We start from the raw sequence: 21,373 nt of genomic DNA, 5'->3' as shown, positions 1-21,373 counted from the left end.
AGAATGCAGAGGAATCACCCCCAGCACCCCAAGGTAGGAAGTATTTTCATGTTGAATTTGCAGTATTTGTCCTTTCTTCATGCAAATTTTCCTTTTGGCTTAAAACCAGAAGGTTTTTTTGGTTGGTATTGCTGAAACAAACTTGAAGGGAGCAACATATTACGTATTTTGTACCTAGAAGATCAATTTACCGGTGTACTAGGAAACTGGTGAGTTCTGAAACTAGTAAACCCCAGGGGGAAAATGTTCAAGATAAGCCTGTGTAACCAGCCCCAGTGGGCCCTGGGATGAGGGAAAGACAATGGGTTTACAAGAGGAGGTTTGAGTTGAAGTTCATCTCCACCCTTGCTTCGTATGACCCTGGGCAAGCCACTCACTCCCTTTTTTTAAAAAAGGAGATAAAAACACTTCACAGGGCTCCATTTGGGTTAAAATGAAGTCATGTTCATGGAATGAAAACAAGAGCCAAATTTCATTGAGTGCGAAGGATATCCTGGGCATTTTTCTAAGACCCCGGCCTGCACAGTTGTTTCATCCTCTCATTCCGGGATCAAGAAAACTTCACTGTAAGAGTCAGACAGGAAATCTCCCAGGCTTTGTGGCTGGATGTTCACTTCTCTGTTTCTGCTCTGCTGCTGCTGCATGAAAGCAGCAGCCAGCACGGTGGGTAAGCTGCTGGGGGGTGGCGGGCGTGCCTGCCTTCCCCCAAAATTTACTTACAAAATAAGCACTGGACTGGATTTGAACCACAGGCTTCAGTGTCCCGACTCCTGTTTGAATGAATGAGTTCTAAACACTTTGCATGCATGACTTACTTAATTTTCACAACAACCTTATGAAGTAGGTATGATTATAATTCCTGCTTTATCTTGGTGAGAAAACTGAAGCATAGAGAAGCTAGTCAACTCGCCCAAGGCCAAGAAGTTAGCAAGAGGCACAGTTGCTGGTCCGTTAGATTATGATACCTTGCTTGGCTTTCATGGAGGGTTGATGTTAAAAATAGACACATTCTTCCTACTCAGTTAATTTCTTGAACCAGAGGCCATCCCACCTGTCCGCTTTCCCTCATTCCACACAACCAGTGCCTCAGAAACTTCTCAGGCTCTACGTCCGAAAGGTATGTTAAACCCATTACCATCTCCCAACTCCGCTGTTAAAACGATTCTCCTAAACTTCAGCATCTCAAATTACTGCAACGACTTTCTAAGTAGTCTTCTGCGTTCTCTCCTCTCCATCACACATGGAATCTGTTCCTGGCACAGAAACTAGAACTGGCTGGTAAATCACAAATCAGACCGTTCCTCTTAACTCAAAGCCCTCCAACGGCTTTCTGTTATATTTGGGAAAATGTCCAGATCTTTCACAGGGACCTGCAAGACTTGACAGGATCTAGTCCTCGTCTGTTTCTGACCAGTGAGAAAACACCTCATCTTGGGCTGTGCTCCCTTTTGGGTTTTTTTTTTTCACCATCCCTTGAAACTGACAAGGTAGTACTCATCTTAGGGTCTTTGCACTGGCTCTTCCCTCTGTCTGGAATGCTCTTCTCCCAGATTTTTCCTCAGCTGACTCCTTGTAATCAGGTCTCAGCTAAGACATCACTCCTTCAAGAGAATTCCCCCTGAATATGCAATCCAAAATAGATTCCCTCTTAGTCATGCTCTGTTTTATCAACCTCTTCCTTATCTCTTCGTAGTACCATTTGGGATTGTCTTCAGTTTCCTTTTGTTCACCTGCTCCTCACGTGCCCTTGCCACTCCACTTTCCAGAATGTGACTTTTATGAGAGCAGGCATTTGGGCAAGTTTAAAGATTTTATTTTATTTATTTGACAGACAGATCACAAGTAGGCAGAGAGGCAGGCAGAGAGAGAGGAGGAAGCAGGCTCCCCGCGGAGCAGAGAGCCCGATGCGGGGCTCAATCCCAGGACCCTGGGATCATGACCTGAGCCGAAGGCAGAGGCTTTAACCCACTGAGCCACCCAGGCACCCCGGGCAAGTTTATATCAGAGCCAAGGACAGTTCCTGGCACGTAATAGGTTCTAAATAAATATCTACTGAATGAAAAAAACAATAGACACATGCTAGCATGCTGCCTCTCGTATAAAACTGGCGTTGAAGGCAACGTATTAGTCACTATCCTGCTCAGTGATCCTCAAGCAAAGACAATAACTTCATTTAGGAAGAGATCACTTATCAGGCAATTCTGCCTCCTACAAATTATTTATTAAGAATAATTCCATTGTGTGGGGCACCTGGGTGGCTCTGTGGGTTAAAGCCTCTGCCTAAGGCTCAGGTCATGATCCCAGGGTCCTGGGATCGAGCCCCACATCAGGGTCTCTGCTCAGCAGGGAGCCTGCTTCCTCCTCTCTCTCTCTCTGCCTACTTGTGATCTCTCTGTGTCAAATAAATAAAATATATATTTTTTAAAGAATAACTCCATTGTGCACCATGATTTCCATCTCCCTTCAAATTCCAGGAATTTCAAAGCTTAGCCAAATAATCAGTTCTAATAATTAGCTAAGAGTTTTGTTGGTTAGTTATTGGCTGAATTAGTTAGTTGGTTGTTTTCCTGCTAATTTCTCTTGTCCACATAGTCACTAAACTTGTATTCCTATTTCTCTGGTTTTGCTATGCAGATATATATGTCCTACTCTCAATCACTGGAAATCTGTGGGAAGGTATATTTACTCAGATTAATAGAAATTTTAACCAATGGTCCAGGAAGAACATATCATGCCACTGGTTCCTGTGGGAAGCATAAGCTGAGAAAGCAGGTCAGAAGAAGAGAGACCATGGCCTTCCTGCTTACTTGTTGTTGGGAACCCCTGAACAGGCAGGGGACCCCAGCTTCCAGGAATCCTGGCTTGCTCTTGATGTGTGGGCACCCTGAAGAGGTACATATTACATATGTACATGTTTACATATGTAATTATGTATGTATTACATACGTAATATGTAATAGCATCACATATTAAAGCTATTACCTCCAGAATCTCTTCAAAACAATCAAATCAGCAAATACTTCTGAGATTCTATCATGTCCAAAGGACTATATTTTGCCAGTTCACTATGTTTTTTAATTATTAACATGTAATGTATTATTTGTTTCAGGGGTACAGGTCTGTGAATCATCAGTCTTACATGATTCACAGCACTCACCATAGCACATACCCTCCCCAATATCCATAACCCAGCCACCCAACCCTCCTACTCTCCTCTCCTCCAGCAACCCTCAGTCTGACATTAAGAGTTTCTTATGGTTTGTCTCCCTTTCTGGTTTCATCTTGTTTCACTCCCCGCCCCCATCCCTATGATCCTCTGTCTTATTTCTCAAATCCCTTATATTGGTGAGATCATATGATAATTGTCTTTCTCTGACTGACTTACTTTGCTTAGCATAATACCCTCGAGTTCCATCCATGTCACTGTAAAGGGCAAGAATTTGGGTTTTTTTATGGCTGCACAATATTCCATTGTGTGTGTGTGTGTGTGTTTACACACCACATCTTCTTTATCCATTCATCTGTTGATGAACATCTAGGTTCTTTCCATAGTTTGGCTATTGAAGACATTGCTGCTATTAACATTTGGATGCACGTGCCCCTTCGGATCACTACATTTCTATATTTAGGGTAGGTACGCAGTAGTGTGATTGCTGGGTCGTAGGGTAGCTCTATTTTCAACTTTTTAAGGGACCGCCATACTGTTTTCCAGAGTGGCTGCACCAGTTTACATTCCCACCAACAGTGTAGGAGGGTTCACCTTTCTCTGCATACTCGCCAACATCTGTTGTTTCCTGACTTGTTAATTTTAGCCATTCTGACTGGTGTGAGGTGGTATCTCACTGTGGTTTTGATTTGTATTTCCCTGATGCCAAGTGATGTAGAGCACTTTTTCATGTGTCTGTTGGCCATCTGGATGTCTTCTTTGTAGAAATGTCTGTTCATGTCTTCTTCCCATTTCTTGATTGGATTATTTGTTCTATGGTGTTGAGTTTGATAAGTTCTTTATAGATTTTGGGTACTAATCCATTATCTGGTATGTCATTTGCAAATATCTCTTCCCATTCTGTGAGTTGTTTTTTGGTTTTGTTGACTGTTTCCTTTGCTGTGCAAAAGCTTTTTGATCTTGATGAAGTCCCAATAGTTCATTTTTGCCCTTGCTTCCCTTGCCTTTGGTGATGTTTCTAGGAAGAACTTGCTGTGGCTGAGGTCCAAGAGGGTGCTTTGTAATAGAGCTTGAAATCTGGAATTGTGATGCCATTGACTTTGCTTTTCTTTTTCAACAGTCTTCTGGCTATTCAGGGTCTTTTCTTTTTCCATATAAATTTTAGAATTTTTTGTTCCATTTCTTTGAAAAAAGTAGATGGTATTTTGATAGGGATTGCATTAAATGTGTAGACTGCTCTATGTAGCCTAGACATTTTTACAATATTTATTCTTCCAATCCATGAGTATGGGACGTTTTTCCATTTCTTTGTGTCTTCCTCCATTTCTTTCATGAGTACTCTATAGTTTTCTGAGTACAGATTCTTTGCCTCTTTGGTTAGATTTATTCCTAGTATCTTATGCTTTGGGGTGCAGTTATAAATAGGATTGACCCCTTAATTCCTCTTTCTTCTGTCTTGCTGTTGGTGTATAGAAATGCAACTGATTTCTGTGCATTGATTTTATATCCTGACACTTTACTGAATTCCTGTATGAGTTCTAGCAGTTTTGGAGTGGAGTCTTTTGGGTTTTCCACATGAAGTATCATATCATCTGCAAAGAGTGAGAGTTTGACTTCTTCTTTGCTGATTTGGGTACATTTTATTTTATTTTATTTTTGTTCTTCTTGTCTGATTGCTGAGGCTAGGACTTCTAGTACTGTCTTGAATAGCAGTGGTGATAGTGGACATCCCTGCCATGTTCCTGACCTTAGGAGGAAAGTTCTCAGTTTTTCCCCATTGAGAATGATATTCACTGTTTGTTTTTCATAGTTAGCTTTTATGATATTGAGGCATATAACCCCTATCCCTACACTTTGAAGAGTTTTTATCAAGGAAGGATGCTATACTTTGTCAAATGCTTTTCAGCATCTATTGAGAGTATCATATGGTTCTTGTTCTTTTTTTTATTAAGGTGTTGCATCACATTGATTGATTTGCAGATGTTGAACCAACCTTGCAGCCCAGGAATAAATCCCACTTGGTCATAGCAAATAATCCTTTTAATGTACTGTTGGATCCTTTGGCTAGTATTTTGGCGAGAATTATTGCATCCATTTTCGTCAAGGATATTGGTCTATAATTCTCCTTTCTGATGGGGTCTTTGTCTCTGAGATTTGTAAATTTTACTATTAGATGATGGGGTGTTGACCAATTTTTATTGATTTTAAAGGGGGTTCTTTGTGCCTCTTGGATTTTGATTCTTGTTTCCTCCCCCAAATTAGGGAAGTTCTCTGCTATAATTTGCTCCAATATACCTGCTGTCCCTCTCTCTTTTTTTTTTTTCTTCTTCTGGGATCCCAGTTATTCTAACATTGTTTCATCTTATGGTATCACTTGTCTCTCAAATTCTCCCCTAATGATCCAGTAGTTGTTTATCCCTCTTTTTCTCAGCTTCTTTATTCTCCATCATTTAGTCTTCTATATCACTAATTCTCTCTTCTGCCTCATTTATCCTAGCAGTGAGAGCCTTCATTTTTATTGCACCTCACTAATAGTTTTTTTTTTTTACTTGGTCAGATTTTAGTTCTTCTATTTCTCCAGAAAGGGATTCTCTTGTATCTTCTATGCTTTTATTTTTTTTTTTCAAGCCAAGCTATCATCTTTTTAATTATCATTTTGAACTCTAGTTCTGACACCTTACTAATTTCCATGTTGATTAGGTCCCTGGCAGTTGGTACTGTGTCTTGTTTTTTTTTTTGTTTTTGTTTTTGTTTTTTAAGTGAATTTTTCTTCCTTGTCATTTTGTCAGAAAAGAATAGATGGATGAGAGAAAAGAATGCTAAAAGTGTAATAACGACCCTAAAAAAAATATGGTAATCAAATCAGAAGAGACCCAAATCTGGGGGGAGAAGAAAAGAAAAATGAATAAATAAATATATATAGATAGATATAGATATAGATACAGATATATATGATTAGGCTGGTGAATAGAACAGAGCCACACACTTGATTTGGGGTGTATTTTGGTCTGTTAGAAGAAACTGTCTCCCAAAATTTTAAAGAAAAAAAAAGTGTGTTTGTGTCTGTGTGTGTGTGTGTGTAAACATGGAGAAGGGATGGATGACTAAAAAGATGAAAATTTAAAAAGATTTAGGGGTGCCTGGGCAGCTCAGTCATTAAGCATCTATTTTCAGCTCAGGTCATGATCTCAAGGTCCTGGGATCTAGCCCCATATCAGGCTCCCTGCTCAGCCAGAAGCCTCCTTCTCCCTCTCCCACTCCTTTCTTGCTATCTCATTCTCTGTCAAATAAATAAATAAAATCTTTTTTAGAAGATTTTAAAAAAGGAATTGAAAAAGATAAGCAGTTGGTTGAAAAAAGAAAAAAATAATAGGAGAGAATGTGATCAGGCTGGAGACTAGAACAAAGCCATACACTAGATTTAGGGTATATTTCGATCTATTAAAAAAAACTCTATCCCACAATTTTTAAGAAAGAAAAACATATGTATACAAAAAATAAGGTTAAACACAATGAAGGGATAGAATATGACTATAAAAATGAAAATTTGTGAAAAAGATTTTTAAAAAGGTATTGAGAAGATAAAATAGTGAAAATAGGTTAAAAGGGGAAAGAGGAAAAACTAAAAAAAATAGAAAAAGAAAAAAATAACGAAAATTTTAAAAATTTAACTTTGAAAGACTAAAGAATCATGGGGAAAAAGTCATGAATTCTATGTTACTTTCCCGAGCTCTGGAGTTCCGAGTTCTCATTGATTGGTGAGCTTGGTCTTGGTTGGCTGTTCTTGCTGATCTTCTGGGGGAGGGCCCTGTTGCCATGATTCTCAAATGTTTTTGCCAGAGGCGGAATTGCGCTGCCCTTGCCAGGGGCTGGGCTAAGCAATCTGCTCTGGTTGACTCTCGGAGCTTTTGTTCTGAACGCTTTCCATAGAGCTTTGGAGGATAGGAATGAAAATGGCAGCCTGCCAATCCCAGGCCCAGAGGAGCCAAGAGCTCTGGACCCCACTTCTCAGTGCGGCCTCGGAGAGAAGCAATCAATCAATCCCTTCCAGCTCCCTGGTCTCCAGCTATGCTCTGAGCTCACCCGGCCTGTGACCGAGCATTTCTGTTTCTGGCACATGACCCCGTTTGGAGTCTCCAAACCCAGCAGACTCCTGCCATGTGTTCCTGTGCTACTCCTCCCAGTGGAGGAAGGGGGGATCTCTCCAGATCTGCCACTTCTGGGGTCACTGCTCAAGAAGAACAGTGGCCCAACTGTGCCTTAGATCACATTTAAGGTAACCCCAAGGGCCCTGAGAGTTCACTGTTCAGCCCTGTCTCTGCAGTCAGTTTCCCCACTCTAATATGTGGCAACTCTGCCACACTCAGCACCCTGGGTCTTTCTGCAACCCCCAGGGTCTTGAGACGACACTGTCCCCACGAGGGCTCCATCTCCAGCTTAGCCTCTGGAGCAATGTCCCTCAGTGGAACAGATTTCTAAAAGTTCCAGTTCTGTGCCCCACTCTTCTACCACTTGCTGGGAGCCGGCTCCTCCCCCTGCGGTCTCTCTTCCTTATGTCACCTCAGATTCACTTCTCCTCACGTCCTACCTTCCAGAAAGTGGCCGCTTTTCTGTTCCTAGAATTGCTGCTTTTCTGTTGTATTGCCTGATGATTTTGTAGGTGTTCAGAATGGTTTGATTACTATCTAGCTGAATTCCTGGAACCAGACGAAAATTAGGTCTCCTGCTCCTCTGCCATTGTGCTCCTCCCCTCCCCCCGAGAGTTCACTATATTTTACACTTTCATATTTGGACCTGTCTCATTGAAGATTTGTTGAATATCAGTAAGTATGTAAAGTAAAAGCTGTTCAATTTAACTGAAGAAAAAACAGGTCCATTTATTTGTACCAATAGGAGATGGAAATTCAGCAACCATATTATCAAGTAAGAGAATACTTTTGTGCTGTTTTCTCTGGGAATATTTCTGATTACCCGATCAAATTCAGAAAAAAAAATGAGTCACTGTTGAGTTGTTTTGCTGATTGACTCATTATAACCTGCCCCTTACTTGTGAGTATCTGTGGAGCTGATTTCCAGGGTGTTGCCATCAATTGATTCACTAACTTCTTTTTAAAAAATGAGCTTACAATGCCATTTTTTGAATAAAGACTAGAAACCATTTTGAACATAGTGTTCTTCTAATTATCTTTAATTTCATTTTGGCCAGCTGCTCTGAGAATATCCAAACTCTTTTAACTTTTATAAATGATATGTCTCAAATTTTCTTTGGAGGAAGCATCATTTGGTTACATGTAATATTTGATTATTGTAGGTGTTTTGAATGGCTGCTATAACAAATTGTTACTTAGTGGCATAAATAACCCAAGGATATTATCTTGTCGTTCTAGAGGTCAGAAGTCCAAAATAAATTTCACTGAATTAAAATCAGGATGTCATGCGGCACCTGGGTGTCTCAGTGGGTTGAGCCTCTGCCTTCAGCTCAGGTCATGATCTCAGGTTCCTGGGATCAAGCCCTGCATCAGGCTCTCTGCTCGGCAGGGAGTCTGCTTCCCCCTCTCTCTCTGCCTACTTGTGATATCTGTGTGTGTGTGTGTGTGTGTGTGTGTGTGTGTGAAATAAATAAAATCTTAAAAAAATAAAATAAAAAAATAAAATCGGGGTGTCAGCCAAGCTATGTTCATTCTGGAGACTCTAGAGGAGAATCCATTTCCTTGCTTTTTCCAGCTTCTAGAGGTGTTCGAATTCTTTGGCTTATGGCCCCATTTCTCTGTCTTCAAAGATAACAGTGTAGTGTTTTCAGATTTCTCTCTGAATATCTTCTTCTGCCTTTGTTTCCTCTTTTAAGAATGCTTGTGATTACAGGGAGCCCACCTGGACAATCAGGATAATGTCCTTTATCTTAAGACAGCTGATTAGCAACTTTAATTCCATCTGCAGCCTTAATTCCCCTTGCTGTGTAACAGGATATAGTCATAGTTTCCAAGGATTAGGATGTGGACATCTTTGAGGGTCCAGTATGCTGCCCCCCCCACACTTAAATACAATTCCATAGTTGCTATGCTCAGTGGCACAGAGGTGGACACATCTCTGAATGTACACTGAAATATGGTGACCCAGAAAGCAAGCAGAGAAGGGTGCGATAAAAAAGGGGTAGCTTCTACCTGAGTCAATACAAGAAGAAAAGCAATGTTGTCATCCACGGTTGTTTCTTCTGTCAGTGTTCCTAAGGGATACTCCAGTAATTCCCAGGGCTACATAGTGTGCAGAGTCAGGTCTGGAGATGGGAGACATTGTGGGATTGTGTGGATTTCTGGAGAGTTATCATGCTGGGATAGTACCTATCACAGCCGCAGAACCACACGTCAGTAACGAAATAGGCTGAGACAGGAAACAAGCAGAGAAAACCCATGGAAGTCATTCAGGGGGCCTGACAGTCCAGACCACCACCCAACTCTCAGGGCGAATATTCAGATCCAACACACGTCGTTCTCATCACAAAACACCAAACACCTGCACCAAAACATCGAGGATGGGAGGGAGGGAATGCAGCTGACTGAGCTGGGGATCCTCGGGACCGAGGATCAGCAGCTGAGAGGTGACCTAGGCTCTATCACTTATGTTATGGTCACTTCAAAGTTGAAGGAAAATGACCCTTTGTGAGATGACAGAGAGTCCCTGGTCGTCCACATCTCCAAGCCGTTGTGAGTGGTTACTTACAGCTAACAGACGTTTCTTCATTACAGTTCTACCTACTGCCAGCTCAGCTCAGCTCTCTCCCGTGACTCTGGCACGTCGGACATTGCCAGGTAGGACCCCCCAGGCACCCCTCGGCCCCACCCACTACCACTACCGCCATTACTGGATTTCTGGCTCTTCTTGTCATGAGAGTGAGGGGTTCCGCCACCACCAGTAGACCCTGCTGATGTTCTGTTTGAGGCTGAACGACTCGAGAAGGGCCCTGAGAGAGCTGGGATTTCATGCTGTTCGGCTTCATTTTATGTTTATTACCCATGGCTTTACAACCAAAAATCATCATAACACGTTTCACAAATTTCCCATGTTTCACAAATGTAAGGAGTAAGAGGAAAAGAGGTAGGGGTGTGTGTGTGTGTGTGTTTGTGTGTGTGAGAGAGAGAGAGTAAGAGGGTGATAGTACAAAAAGCGTCACCTTCTATCTACATTTTGAATTTAAGAAAGACAGCATCTGGCCTTATGTCTGGAAAGTGTCCAACCTGGAAAGACTCCATTATTTTCCGTATCAGTGAAAGGGACACCCTTCCTAGTCATGGGGAGTAGTGGTCACAATTATTTTATCATTGGGCTCCTGGATGCTGACTCATCTGTAACTATTGACATTTCAATTATACCATCAAATAATCCATATTCTGCCAATGATGACAACAACCCCGAAGGAGCCCTCATACCTGTACTGTCCATGTGACTACTGACTCCTTGAAATGTGGCTCCACAGAACAGACACCTGCTGTGCGTGTCCAATACACGCTGGGTCTTTCAAAGACATGATATGATAAAAAGAATGTAGAATTCCTCTGATTAACATCTTTATATTGACTACATGTTGAAATGATAATATTTTAGATATATTGGGTTAAATAAGACATATTGTTGGGGCGCATGGGTGGCTCAGTCAGCTAAACATCCATCTCTTGATTTCAGCCCAGGTCATGATCTCAAGGTTGTGAGATCGAGCCCTGCATCAGGCTCTGCGTTGACTGTGGAACCTGCTTGGGATTCTCTCTCCCTCTCCCCCTCCCCCACCCTGCTTACACACACATGCACAAAGGCATGTGTACTCTCCCTCAAAAAAAGATATATTGCTGAAATTAATTCCACCTGTTTCTTTTAACTTTTTTAAATGAGGCTATCAGAAAATTTTAAATTACATATGTGGCTCACATTTTCTTTCTAGTAGACATGCCATCTTATGCCACATCAGACAGCCTGACATGAATTTTCTTATCTGACCTTCCCAATACCTGGAGATGGAACTTCTATCACCCCTTTTTCTGAACGGGAGAAACTCATGCTCAGCTAGGTCAGATACTGTCCCCAAGGTCAATGGAATGATTAATATAGACAATCTGACTTCAAAATCCTAGAGCTTAATCTCTGAACTATCTTAACTCTCTAAATTGCTTTAAAATCCTTAAACTACTGAGAGCCTGGGTGGCTCAGTTTGTTAAGTGTCTGCCCTTGGCTCAGGACTTGACCCAGGGTCCTGGAATTGAGCCAGGCATCAGGTTCCCTGCTCAGCGGGGAGTCTGCTTCTCCCTCTCTCTTTATCCATGCCCCCCTCCCCCTCTCATGCCCTCTCTCTCTGTCTCTCTCAAATAAATAAATAAACAAAATCTTTTAAAATATACTTCAGTGTAAGCATTTTTAATAGTTTCTAAAGAAGACTGACCGGGCATGTTACCTATTTAGAAACCATAAGGATCCATTTGTAGCAACGGAAGCTGAGAGTCAAAAGATGGGCTAATATCTGAACCAGGCCTGCATTTATTTTCTTATTCTTCCATTTCTCCAACACCCACATGTCCACTGCCTATCAGTGGTCCACTAGGACTCCAGTGTCTCCCCCCTGCACACCTTGTCCAATCTTTCCCATCCCAAGCTGGCAGCAGTACTCCCCCTTCTAGATTCCCAGCTCTGTGTCTGTCCTCACCTTGAGCTTTTATTCCTCTCCTGATTGTTCTTTGTATCCACTTGTTGCTCCAATGACATGGTCAGCTTCTTGGAGCAGACAATCCACATGCTTTTCATCCATGACATTGTCTCCACCCTCACTCCAGCACCCCCCTCCCCCACACAGTCTCAAGAACAAGGCTCACTCTCTGACGGGCACTCCGTGTTTGTTAAATGAAGAAATAAGTAAATGCTTGGATAAATGAATCCCATCTGACTGATCTCAGGTTGCGTATCTATGTCTCCTTCCAAATATTAACAAAAGAGAGATCAAACACATTAAATTCTTATATCTTTTGTCTAAGTGACTAAGGATTCTTTTGAAATCTGAGTGACATATTCCATTCACTTGCCAGTACAATGCTCAGAGCCAAGTGCTGGACCACGGGGTTTGGGGCCACTCTCTCCTACCTCCCAGCTGTGTGGTCCTCACCAGTTTTTCTTTGCCTCTTTGCACTCAGTTTTCTTATTGGAAATGGGGGTAATAACTATGCATTTCAAGGAGTTGTGAGGAGTGTATCAATGAGTTTGTGTAAAGTACTTTGAGGACAGTGTGGTGCAGCCATGTGATGCGTGTAGCCGTGTGATGTGAGTATAGGCTTCTGTGCCTTCAGGTGTGTCCTTGGAACAGCACTGTTCAAGGAAGAAGGTTTCTGCTCCATGATTTCTAGGTTGGGTAATTAGGATACATCATTCCTGCTCTTTGCTTATAGTCATGGCCATTTTGTCCAAATTCCTCTCCCAGCACCTGGAAACCCCCAAATTACTTTCTATCTCTACAGATTTACCTGTTCTTGATATTTCACATGAATGGAGTCAAGCAGTGTGTGGTCTTTTGTGTCTGGCATGATATTATCAAGGTTGCTGTTCCCTTTAAAATTCTCTATGTTGAATGAGCTCATATAGAGCTAATTGAATTCTTCTCTTGGAAACATGAAGCAGATGGAAAAAAGTCCTTCCCTTTCTATTTGGTGTCAAACATCAGGGGTCATTTTCCTTGTGTTTTTTCCCCAACAGCACTCTCAACATCCACCGTCCCAGAAAATGTTAATCGCCCAACCACATCATCAGGAAGGCCAACAAGCTATGAGCTACAACCCCCCAAAATGGGTATGATACCTTGTATTTGCTACTCGCAGCATTCAAACCCATAGGAAGGATGAACTAAACCTTAGGGCCAGGGAAAATCCACAACCAAGAGATCCAGGGGTAATGTGATGCCAGTGTTAGATTCCATACCAGATTTTATGCTCAACTTTGTCTGCCTAGCTCATCACTGTCCCTCTAGCAGCTATCACAGTGGTTGGCACACAGTAAGCACCCAACAAAGTTGGCCGAATCAATAAATGAATGTACAAGTGGTGCACGTGTGGACCTGCAACTTAACCCCTCTTGGGGTCACTTCAGTCTTGGCTAAGAACCACCCTGCTCATCAGTGCAGAGGCCAGAGTGGAGGCAAATCCCTCCGTGAAGCCAAATCCTTCTACCAAATATTTTTTCTCAAGCTCAGCAGATAATGCAAAGTTACCAACTATCTTATCAGGTAGAACAATGATTCCAACCCTTTGTCCTCCAGATGGGAGGTACAAACAGATGGGTCATGCCACTAGGTTATGGGATGTCCTCTGTGCAGTCATCCAAGATAATCAGCATCCTGATAAACAGAATCCTTTTAAAACTTTTGTGCAATTCAGCAATGACTTATTTTACTACTGAAGAGCATATGCAGAACCTGGAGCTGATGTAGGGCCAGAGAAAGCAAGACATTTGGGGGCAGCAGGATCACAATTACAAGCTTCCTATCAGCAGCCTGGACTTGACTGCAATCTCATTAAAAAGTCATTCTTCCTGAGTGTGTGGCCAGTCCAGATGTTTTTGGAAAGGTGCGGCATAGCTGGTGGCTCTTCACCCGTCATTAGTCGAGTCCTTTTCTGACATGTTGTCCTGTGCCTGTCTCAGGAAGAGAAATTTCAGTTCTTTTTTTCTTTGTTTAAGTAGGTATTCAATAATATTTTTATTTAAATTCAATTAATTAACATCTAGTTTATTATTAGTCTCAGACATAGAGTTTAGTGATCCATCACTTGCATATAACACCCAGTGCTCATTACATCAAATGCCCTCCTTAATGCTCGTCACCCAGTTACCTGTTCCCCCATCCCCCCATCCCCCCACCTCTCCGGCAACCCTCAGTTTACTTTATGGAGTTAAGAGTTTCAGTTCTAATCACTGTTTCCATGTTGTTCCAGTTCTACCTGTGGTTGACTCACTGTCTTCCAGCCGCAGAGCCAATGTTCCTTGGCCCAACCCGTCAGGTCAGCAGCCTTCCCCGTAGGATGCACCATTGCAGGAATTGCCATTGCCCTTGAAGAGCCAGGGGGTCACCACAATGGGGGAAGGAGCCTGGGGGCTGCAGTCAGAGGCCTGAAAATCGCCCATGGAAGATGACAGTGAGAGGAGGAAAGATCACCACCTCCAGGACGGGTCTGGGCCTCTGACCACTTTGGCACCTGATCGTTCTCACTCTCCTGCTATCCCAGCAAAGCATTCTAAAGTTCAGAAAATACAGAGATTAAGAAATCACATAACCATGTCCCCTTTACCTACAGATGACCAATGCTTACATTTTGTTATATTGGTTTTCCAGCCTTACCAAGAAATAAAGCATCACAGATAAACATGAAGTTCCCCCAATCCCTCAGGCCCAGTCTCTGTTTTCTCCTTCTTCCTCAGAGACAAACACCCTCTTGAATTTTGGATGTATCTCCAGCTTTAGTATCTTTACAAATGGGAATTATATGATCTCTCCATATGTCATTTTGTGTTTTTCTTTCACACAAATTACCTTATCCCCTATATGTCATTCAGTACCTCTTATTCTTTACTCAGAGTTATGTTTTCGATATTCACCCATGTTGAGATATTTATGTATATTTCCCTGCTTTTAACTGCTGTAGTGTTACATTTTTTGAATAAGCCATTTAAATTTCCCCACTGATGGAAATGCATTTTCTTAATTTATCATGTCTTCCCTGTTGATGTCAAGTCCTAAAATACTAGTGCTTGATAAATACATATTCCACACATGTGGAATGGAATGGAATATATATTTTTATTATTATTTATTAAATATTATTTATTTTATCTAATCTGCTTTGTTTAGTGACTGGTAAAAAGCACATTGCACAGTGGAGTAATCACTAAGCAATATTCTCCTAGAATGCTCTTATATTTGTGGAGTAATCACAGGGTTCCCCTTAATCTGTAAGCAAGGCAGATGGGGTGAGTTCAAGAGGAAAGTTTCAAAAACTTACCTTAATTTTCATTTCCACAGGGGATTGGCCCACACTGAGGCTGGTAAATGGCCCCGGGAGATGCTCTGGACGGGTGGAAGTTTTCTACCAGGGCACCTGGGGGTCTGTGTGCGGTGATGGCTGGGATCTGAAGGAGGCACATGTCGTGTGCAGGCAGCTTGGGTGTGGCCGGGCAGTGTCTGCCCCCTTGGGTGCCCATTTTGGTCCACGCTCTGGAAAGATTCTCCTGGACAATGTGCACTGCACTGGTGAGGAGAGCCACCTGGCCCTGTGCGTCCATGATGTCTGGTTCTCTCACAAGTGCAGTCAGGAGGAGGATGTTGGAGCCATCTGCTCAGGTGAGAGGTCTTTGTGTGATCTGAATGACTCTGAAAGAATGGGTTATTACAGAAACTGAGCAATCAGCCTGTGGTCCCATCCAGCAATGGTGATGGCTTCCTCTCTTTACACTAACAGGTTCTCTGATGACAACCTCCTCCCTTCCAGGTAAGGCTGACTCCAGCCATTTTTATATCCCATTCTTAGCTCTAGTTCTGGATAGCTAATATTTATATGTGTGATAGAAGTGAAATGAAAATGACCCCATTAAATCAAGCTGTGAGTAGTTTACAGAAGTTGATTTGTTGGGTCCATATAGCTTGAAACCTAAAAGGTTTTCCCAGTCTATAGTTCAACCCACCATAACACAGGGAACTCAGAACACAGGCATGGTACTGACCTTGCTCTCATGTGCTCAGGTTCTCTCTGAGAAAACCTGCTAATCCTGACCTGAATGACCCTTCTTCTGGGCAAATGCTTGATGGTAGATCTCAGGCACAATTGAGGTGCGACTTGGCGGAGAGCTCGACAGTGAAGAGCAGTATCAGCAAAGGAACCAACTAACCACCCCATCACTCAGGTGTAGGAATCTTTCTAAGTTAGAGTGAAATTACCAGGTTTCCAGAGTAATTAGATCAGAAAATAATCCTTCTGGAGTCTGTGGGACCTTGTCCTTTCCAACAGGTGAAGAAAGAAACAACATCAGTTAAAAATTTATCCTTATGTGCCTTTAGAGTTCCTCTGCCATTAGGAAGAACCCTGAGCCATTGCAATCTTTTTTTTTTCTTTCATCCTAAAGCAGTTGGTGTTTTATTTTATTGTGTATCATAATTACCCAGAGGGCCTATTAATACACGGGTTGCTGGGCCACAACTCCAGAGTTCCTGATTCAGTGGGTCTAGGGTGGGGTGTAAGAATTTACAATTCCAACAAGTCCAGGATGCCTATGTGGCTGGTCTGGGGATCACAGTTTGAGAACCACTGTCTTAAAAGAAAGAAGGAATCTTTCTTATCCTAATAAATAGAAGCAGAATTACCATCATCTTCATCATCATTATCATCATTCTCACCATCATCATCATCATCATCACCATTGTCATCGTCATCATTATTGTCAACACCACCATCATCACCATTGTCATCATCACCGCCATTGTCATCCTCATTATCGTCATCCTTACCATTGTCATCGTCATCACCACCATCGTCATCATCATTGTCACCACCAGCATCATCACCATTGTCATCATCACCATCATCACCTTTGCCATTGCCATCATTGCCCTCCTCATCACCATTATTGCTGGCATCGTCATCATCACCATTGGCATCATCATCGTCGTTGCCATCATCATTGTCATCATCACCATTATTGATGTCACCATCCTCAGTGCCATTATCCACATCCTCATTACCAATACCATCACTACCACCAGCAAAAGCTATTCTATCTGGTAAGTCAAACTTTGTATTTATGCATCACATCTCTGGTTGTTTTTAGTTTACATGCTTTTTAACTGTTATGTGTACACAAAGCTAAGCATCCAAACAAGAGTATGAGTAAATTATTAAGAGATTTGCAAATATCTGGATATCGATGAATATGTGAGAAATCAGGTCTCTGTGGATGATTCATTTTCTATTTATAGCTAGGAGTCTGAGACTGCATTCATGGCCTCTTCTTCATCTGATTGCTACTGTCCTAATCCAAATTCTCATCACCTCTTTCTCCCTGGATGAACACAGGCTTCTCTTAACTGGCTTCCCTGCCTGCTTGCTCCCAACATTACAGTCCATTATTTACATGCAATCAAAGTTACCTTTCAAAAGTAAAAGTCAGAGGACACCTGAGTGGCTCAGCCAGTTAAGTGACTGCCTTCTGCTCAAGTCATTATATCAGGGTCCTGGGATCTAGTCCCATGTAGGGCTCCCTGCTCAGTGGGAATCTGCTTCTCCCTCTCCCTCTCCTTGCTCATTCTCTGTCTCTCTAGTAAATAAACAAAATCTTTTTAAAAAAACTAAAAGTCAGACTTATTGAGATCTAATTTATTTACAGTAAAAATCACTATGTAGTTTAAAGAATTTTGACAAAAGGTTGAAGTTGTGTAACCATCACCACCAAGATAGATAGCATTTCTATTACCATAAGGAGTTTCCTCATGCCTCTTTTTAGTCAATTCCCTCACTCAACACCTAACCACCCCTGTCCTGGCAACCACCAATATTATTTCTGCCCCCATAGGTTTGACTTTTCCAGAATATTATCTAAGTTAGTCAGATAATATGTAGCATTTTGTGTTTGGCTTCTTATCATAATGCTTTAGAGAATCACCCATGTAGCTCCATGTATTAGACACCCATTCTTTTTTATTGCTGAGTAGTATTGTACTTTACAGATGAGCCAAATATGTGTATCTATTTGCCACTTGATGGATATTGAGTTTATTTTTTATTATTGACTATTATTAATTAAGCTGATTGAAACCTTCATATACAAATTACAAACCATTTTCCAAGGTGGCTATACCATTTTGCATTCCCACCTAAAATATATGAGATTTACAATTGCTCCACATACTTGTCGACACTTGGATTTTCTACTTTTTGTTTGGTCGTTATAGTCTCTCTCCTATAATGAGAATGATATCTCTTTGTGGTTTTAATTTGCTTTACCCTATGACTCGTGATAGTAAGTGCATTTTAATGTGTTTATTTGCATCTCTTCTGTGGTGAAGTGTGTGTATAAATCTTTTATCTTTTATTTTTTTAAGATTTTATTTATTTATTTATTTATTGGACAGATAAAGATCACAAGTAGGCAGAGAGACAGGCAGAAACAGGGGGAAGCAGGCTCCCTGCTGAGCAGAAAGCCCAGTGTGAGTCTCGATCCCAGGACCCTGAGATCATGACCTGAGCCGAAGGCAGAGGCTTTAACCCACTGTGCCACCCAGGTGCCCCTAAATCTTTTATCTTTTTTTAATTGAGATATCTTATCATGTTGTAAGATAGGTCTTTATATATCAAATATTATACATTTTAAAATACTAGATACAAGTATTTTCTCAGATGTGTGTTTGGCAAATATTTTCTCTCAGTCTATAACCTGCCTTTTCATTTTCTTAAAAGTGTTTTTTGAAGGACAGAATTTTTTCAGTTTTAATGAATTCTGATTTCCCAAGATTTTTTTTTCTTTAACCAAATAGGCTTTTGTGTCTCATCTAAGAAATCTTCACTTGACCAGAAGTCTGAAAGATTTTTTTCCTGTTTTCTTCTAGAGGTTTCATAGTTGTCAATTTTACATTTAGCTCTATGATCCATTTTTGTTGATTTTTAAATTTGGTTCCAAGGACTTTTTCCATATACATCTTTAATCATTTCAATACCATTTGTCTAAAAGACTCTCCTAATTCCACTAAAATAATTTGGCACTTCTGTCAAAAATAAAATAATCATTAATACTTGGGCCTATTTCTAAACTCCCTCTTGTCCCTCTGACTTATGTGACAATTCTCATGCAGATATCACATTGTCTCAATTCCTGCAGCTTTACAATAAGTCATGAAATCAGGTAGTGTGGATGCTTCAACTTTATTCTTTTTTCTTCTTTTTTAAAAACTGTTTTGGTTAACCTAGGTTTTTGGCCTTTCATATAAAATTTTAGAGTCAACTTGTCAATCTCTACAAAAAATATCTTGTTTCATTTATTCTTCTCCTTCCCCCTTAACTCCCCATGTTGCATCTCCACTTGCTCATATCAGGGAGATTCATAGGATAGTTGTCTTTCTCCGCTTGACTTATTTCGCTAAGCATGATACCCTCTAGTTCCATCCACGTCGTCGCAAATGGCAAGATTTCATTTCTTTTGATGGCTGCATAGTATTCCATTGTGTATATACAAGATGGGATTGGTAGGGAGACAAACCATAATTGACTCTTAATCTCACAAAACAAACTGAGGGTTGCTGGGGGGAGGGGGGTTGGAAGAAGGGGGGTGGGATTGTGGACATTTGGGAGGGTATGTGCTATGGTGAGTGCTGTGAAGTGTGTAAACCTGGTGATTCACAGACCTGTACCCCTGGGGATAAAAATATATTATATGTTTATAAAAAATTAAAAATTAAAAAACTATCTGCTGGAATTTTTAGTTTAGATTGTACTGAGTCTATATGTAAATTCAGGGAAAATTGACATCTTAATAATACTGAGTTTCTGATCATCAATAAGGCGTATCTCTTCATTTATTGAGATCTTTCATTTATCTCAATATATATTTTTCCATGTACAAATTTTGCTCATAGTTATCAGACCTATCCATAATAATTTCATGGTTTTGGATGTTATTGTAAAACGTATTTTTAAAACTTTCTATTTTGATATTTATCTTTGTGGGTAGGGAATTATTTTCCCAAAACAAGGAAGTATTTATCATTGGAGATACTATAGTAATTTTTTAGTATATTCATTTCTTAGTTTATAAAATTCTTTCCTATCCATTATCAGATTTGATTCCCAGTTTTACAGATCAGAAAACAGATGTTCATTTGTAATATGTGGTAGAGTAAGAATCAGGTTCCAGAGTAGAACACTCCTGTCTTTGGACTGGAAATTCACTAAAACCCTTTAGAACTGGCTTTTGTATTTCACCAAGAGATACTAGAAATTGGTTTGGTGTGCCAGGTAACTTTCCCTCTTCTCAGCTTCAGTTGGGCATCTATGAGGGGCTTTTCATCACTAATCATGTTTTCTTTTTATTGTAGTTGCTGAAATGACAATGACACCCATTACCTCCGAGGAAGAGCAAACACCAACAGGTATTTAAAAATGCAGCTTTTTTTTAGTTTATGCTGAAATCTTTTAGCTTATAATTTATTCAAGTTTCCAAGTTATTTTGTGTTTCTAGAAAGAAGAAGAAAATAAAAATTAAAAAATAAAAATAAAATTATGAATAAAAAAAAAAGAAGAAGTTTAATAGCAAACATTGCTGGTAGTCTCCAGTCCCTACCAGAATCCTTTGGGCAGTTAAATAAAGATGTTTCTGAGAATATGCCCCCAGAACTACCAGATCAACATGTTAAGATGAATTGTACACACATACACACACACACCACACAGGCTCAATGGTCTGATGAATTTGGGAAACATTGCAGTAAAAAAATTAAACAGGTTTCTTTACTACAGGATGTCTAGGAGCCTTTAATATACAGTTAATCCTATAAATGCCCACTAGAAGTCATATTAGGCCATGGTCATGACATATACTTGACCCAAATTCCTTTTCATTATGTATCATCTCTTAGGAAGTTTTCTGCAAAATATCAGTAAGAAAAATGTAAAAATCCTAGTATCTGGGATGCATACATATACTACCACATTATTCTAAGCAAATTAAAATGCAGGGCACCTGGCTGACTCAGTCCATGGGGCAGGTGACTCTTGATCTTGGGGTTGTGAGTTTGAGCCCCATGTTGGATGTAGAGATTACTTAAAAATAAAATCTTTAAAGAAGTACCTATTCCTTCATGTCCCTGAATGTCTGAATTCAAGGTCACTGTCCTCTAATACGTGTGCTGCCTGAAAGAGGTCTACACCCTCCCATTCCACACATTTCTCAAGGCAGCTTCCCCTGCTCTCCACAAAAGGACATGTCCTGTATATTTCTGTCTTTTCTGTTGGCACCCTTCATAATCCACCTTATATTACATTCCTTGTATACGTATCCCAGCTTCTGAGTGAGATATAAGCCTTTTAAACGCAGGTACTGTGTCTCAGTTTCTTTGTATTGAATAAGTATTTGTTACGAATGGTAGCTCACAGCATTATTAATTTGCAAAGCTGATTTTATTGCCTTTAGGTCTCCTTAAGTATGATG

This window comes from Mustela putorius, unplaced genomic scaffold (genome assembly GCF_011764305.1).
Source record: "Mustela putorius furo isolate JIRA1106 unplaced genomic scaffold, ASM1176430v1.1 tig00003909_pilon_pilon_pilon, whole genome shotgun sequence".
Taxonomy (NCBI): domain Eukaryota; kingdom Metazoa; phylum Chordata; class Mammalia; order Carnivora; family Mustelidae; genus Mustela; species Mustela putorius.
Note: the sequence above shows the minus strand (reverse complement) of the source record.